Source organism: Condylura cristata, unplaced genomic scaffold, assembly GCF_000260355.1.
Source record: "Condylura cristata isolate star-nosed mole 26May11 unplaced genomic scaffold, ConCri1.0 scaffold00009, whole genome shotgun sequence".
NCBI lineage: Eukaryota > Metazoa > Chordata > Mammalia > Eulipotyphla > Talpidae > Condylura > Condylura cristata.
This window is the reverse complement of record NW_004567110.1, coordinates 35,777,012-35,782,503: the sequence shown is the minus strand read 5'-3', so window position 1 is coordinate 35,782,503 and position 5,492 is coordinate 35,777,012.

Sequence of the window (5,492 nt, the reverse complement as noted above, 5' to 3'; positions counted from 1 at the left end):
TTATGGAACTATATTTCAGAGTTATGTTAAAGCTTCTTGGAACATATCTAACTCCTTTTAATCTTACTTAAGTGGTGGGCACCACTGAAAAACTGAAGCAATGTTGGCAGCCACATCTTCAATGTGTTTTTATGCCTCAGAATAGTACCTCTATTGCTGCTAAGTCATTTCTTTTCTGAAAATATTCCTGTTAAGCACACAAATCAACCTATTAAATATATAGATAGATAGATAGATAGATATACAAATATATATATAATAGGTTGTAAAAAAATATATATATATATTACAGAACATACGAATCAGCAATTCCATTCCTCTGTATCAAACCAAATGATGCAAAAACACCAATTCAAATAGATATATACCCTTCTGTGTTCATTGTAGACCTATTAACAGTAGCTAAATTATGGGCACAACCTAAGTGCCTCAGGACAGAGGAGCAGATTTTTAAAAAGTGGCACAATGGAATATGAACAATGTGATTTGTGAAATTTTTATTCCCGCTGAATCAACTTGGCCTGTCTCACCAAAAGCACCAAGTTTGAACACTATAATAGCAAATATTTTAATTGATTTTTTATCATGTTTCTAAAGCATTTATAAATATACAATTTTAAACCCATTGTTACTTGTATGTAATGGTTCTTGGTAGAAACACAACTAATAGGAATCACATACACATATCTATATTAATAGAGAGGGAAATTTTAAGGAAGTAGCTTGCACTGTTGTGAGAGCAGGCACGTCAAGAATCTGCAGAGCAGGCAGGAAGCCTGGAGACTCAGGCAGGGCCTCTGTGACAGTCTTGAGGAGAGTTCCGTCTTCTCTGAAAAGCCTTGATATTTGCTACTAACACCTTGAACTCACTGGATAAGTCCCACTCACATTACTCGGGGTAATCACCTTTACTTAAAGCCAGTTACTGCAAATGTTAATCACATCTACAAAAAAAAAAAAAAATTCTCCTAGCAACACTATCTCATCAGGCTACTATGCACCAGAGCGTACCCAAATTGGCACATAAAATGAACTATCATTTACCAGTTCAAACTGTTTTTCTGTTTACCCCTGGAATAGTCTCTTCCTAGGATCTTCATTTCTGAGATTCTGAGATTTTTCTTCTATCAGTGCCTGTAGCTCTCACCAATGGTTGGCTAGAATCCTTGGTGGTCAGAAATCTTCACCTGCTGCACATCTTTGTTATTCTGGGTGATGGATTCATCTTTGGAATCTGGTACAGTGAAGAGAGCTGAAGCACATGTTCAGCAGCTGTTCTTGTGCCAATCCATCTTTGAAGTCATATAGGTCAGGAGGACTGGACTCCCGAATGGTGCTCTTGGTCATGCTCACAGAGAAGGGTGCCTTGTGCTCCCTACTCACTGCCATGATGCTCAAGACTTACCACAGCCATCTCAGTCGGAATCTTTCAGACTGCATATACAACAGATAGGCAGGTCTTTCCCTATCTGCAGCTACCTCAAGGACTGAAAGTAGAAACTTACTTGTATTTACCTTCACTGTCCCAGTACAGACTCCTGGAACAAGGTTAGCTGGCTTCAGAGCTTCTTTAATCCATCAGAGAATATCTAATAACCTTGATTCTCCCAGGAGGAAGAAATGTGTTCTCAATCATTTTCCTCCTAGAAGACTTAGTAGCCCCCTTCTCAAAGTGCCCCCTAACCCCCCCACTTCTGGAGCCTCTTTCTATTTTCACAGGCCAAGGAATGATTAGGGATTCTGTAACCAATAAAAATGCCTTCCTGGAGCCCTCCCTGGTGGCACAGTGGGTAAATGCAGCACTAAGAAGCTAAAATCACTTCAGCACGAGTTCAATCCCTTGCCCCGGAAGTGACCCACATGATGTGGCAGACCTCTCCTGACTGCCCACTGCTCCCCTCAGTAGTGTATTTCAGTGGATCTGCCTGTTCTGCTCCCCACTCTGTCTCTGGTGAATCCTCCCTACACCCTAGTTCTTGTATACATAACTAAATAAATCATTAAAAAAAAGAAAGAAAGAAAAAGTCATTGGCAACTTTTACAAGACAAGATTATTGAAAGACAATCTAAGAAAAGGAGCCCCTAAAAAAAAAAAAACCCTTTCGTTTTATCCACTGGATGCTTTGATATACAGGGTGATATTTCAAAAGCTTCCTGATAAATTGCACGTGTCAAACTGAGTCTACTTAATTTCCTAGCTTGTCTTTATCTAAAATATAAATCTACAGGACTTCATCCCTTTTCCTTCATCTCTTTTCCTTCTGGGCTGTCATAACAAAACACCACAGGCTGGGTGAATTAACAGAAATTTATTTTTCCCAGCTCTAAAGGCTAGAAATCCCAGATCAAAGTCCAGCAGGATTTGGTTCCTGGCCTACAAATGGCAGCTTTCTCCGTATGTCCTCACATGGCCTTGCCTCTAAGTGTGTATGGCTGGGGCTCTCCCCTGTGATCTCATTTACTGCAATTACCTCTTAAAGTCCTGTCCTTAAGTATAGTCACCTTGGGGGTTAGACTTCAACATATGAAATTTAGGGTACACAGTTCAGGCCATAAAAATTCCTTATATCTCCACTGTCCTTGGATTTAGTGTTCTATTCTTTTACTCTTGATTAATTTTTCATGGCAATGCGCTTGGACATCCAAATCTAGCAATGAGGGCTGCTGACAAAGTAGGACATTGTTGTCATCAGCAAGTAGCAATCATCTTTAGTACAAAAAACACAAACTATATCAGCCTAAGAACGTACCTCACCTCCTCTCCAAATTTATTCCTAGTTAAAGAAATTAAAGTAAGAAAAAGATTAAATAAAGGGAAGAAATGTGGCCATCTCCAGTATATGTGCAAACCCATAACCAACAATAAGTCTATCTGCCCATGAGCTCAAGACTTCTCTGGCTCAGAACAAAATTGATCAAAAAGTAGGTTAAGGACATTGTTTTATTTTCATTTCAAGAGATAGTCTTTCTAGAGTCATCAGAAAATTAACATTAAAAATTCAGTATAGTGGTAGAATGCTATAAATGTTTGCACAATATAATTATGCATCAAATTATTTTAAATTTCATTTTTATAATAAATGTAGAAAATGGTTATTGAAGACAAACTATAAAAAAAGAAAAGAACATTATCTTTAGGAAGATTCACAAGAGTCAAAGTACAAAGTTTCATTTCCTGAGATTGATCTTGATGATAAAGTCTAGTTAACAGCAAATTTCTTACTAAGTAATTAATTTAGACTTAAAGAACAGAAAAATAAACCACTTGTACCAAATAGTCTTTCATTATTAAGACAAAGCTTATTTTATAGACTTTTATCTCAAATGAATACATAATTGGTAGGAGAGCTTGATTATATTGCGAACTTGGCACTTTAAATAGGAGTATCTACTTCCATACCACTATGGTTCAATTTTTTCTAAAATTCATTTATTTACTTGGGGGTCTCTAGCTAAACTAAGTAATATCATCCTCAGCTAAAAACTATATTCAGGGCCCTCCCTGGTGGTGTAACCAGCACAGCACTGTGAAGCTATAGCAGCCTCTGCAGCAGGAGTGTTATTCCTGGCCAGGGAGGTAACACACATGGTGCGGCAGACCTCTCCTCACCTGGGCTGCTGCTCCCCTCAGTAGTGTATTTCAGTACGTCAGCCTGTTCTGTTCCCCGCTCTGTCTCGGGTGAACCTCTCACCCCACTGCACCTCTGACCTATACCCCAGTTCTGTATGCGTAAATAAATAGATCTTTTTAAAAAATTATATTCATAGGCTTAAATGTGTACCCATTTTTTGTCATAATGATCCTCTCTTGACCTCAGGTTGCACATAAACAAATGTAACTTCACTGTATCATCCATTATTATTTACTATATATGAATATATTTACCATATACACATTATATATAAGCACGCACATATATGCATACACATATAATGTAATTTTCTCATCAACCTTATTGTGTAGAAATCGACATTGTCCTAATTATTCAGTAAGTAAATGAGTAAATGGTAAATATGAGCTCAAGATCTAATTAGGTTAGTTTCAAAATCTAGATTTCTCCCAATGTCCTTCATTGTTTCTCATTATGCTAGCTATAGGTTCAGCAGTGTTCTAAGTTTAGGTGAGGATTTAAAAGAAGTACAAAGAATAATCAATATCAAAATAAATTGAAAACTTTGCTTTGATAATAAGGCAAATATAACAAGCCATTATAAAAATCACAAGATCTAAAAGGTGTTGAATGCTTCATGTCGAGCACTGTTCTGAGCCCTTATTCTTAATTACTCACTTAATACTATGACAACCAGTTGAGTGATAGTTAATCATTCCCATTTTACAGGCACTGCCAAATGGCTATTAAGTGACTTAGCTGAGATCTGAGCCTGAGCAGTTTGACTCCAAAGTTCAATGATGTTTCTGTGGGCAGAAAGACGTTGGAGGATAAATCTAGTGGGAAGATCTGGTTAGAAGAAAAAGTTTCTGTTCAGCACATAAAAACTTCTTCATGGTAAGAATTAAGTTCCCCAGTGCCCTTCACCCATTTCTACTCCTTTGGAGAGAACTGGGGGACAGATATGTCAGGGGGAGATATAGCCAAGAAGATAAAAAATTCAGGTTCTTTTCTTTCCAAAGCCAGGTGTGGTCTGCAGCAACCATAGTTGCTTCAGGGGATAGGGATAGTAAACAGGCATTAGAGTTTGCTGACCACCTCTGGCAATACACAGCTGAGCTCCAAGGATATTAAGATGGGAGCTACAGATGGGAGCCAAGTCAGCTTAAACTTCAAATGTCACTGTGAAATTATAACACAAAATGGCCTCCATGAGTAAGGATTGAAGACAATAGTGTGTGTCTCTCCAGAAATATACTATCTCTTTTGGAATTAAATAACTTATTGTTTTTAAAATGCTCAGAACCTGGCACATAGAAATTTTCTATTACTATATGTCAAATAAAAGGAAAACACACAGAGAGACACATAGAATGAGAGATATACTCAGTAGACAGGCCCTATGTCTCAAATCTATCCCATTTCTCTTTCCTCACACTCATTTCATTTAACTCACGATTTCTCAGGTGCTTCACTGAACAGTTCTGTCTAGCTTCTGACTTCACGGAGGCATGGGGTGGTAGGAACCACATATCAGAGGACACTGAACACACACTTTTTAAATGAAAAAAAAAAAAATTCAACGATGCAAATCCTAATCACTGAGTGGGTGTTACAAATAGTGAATATTCTGAGTTCAAATATTTAAATTTGTTTTTCAAGTTGTTATGAATTTATAGAAAGATGGTAGAGAAAATGGAAGGAGTCAGAGGAAAAAGAAAGATACAATGATAGAGAGGATTCAGAAGCTGGAAGAATGTAGTGAGTCCAAAACCATCATATACAATAAGGTTTCTGCTTCATAAACCTGCTGTCCAGAGTGTTGCTAGCTCAGGTCAGAAAATGTGCATTGTTATGTCAATGAAATGAGTACACTGATTT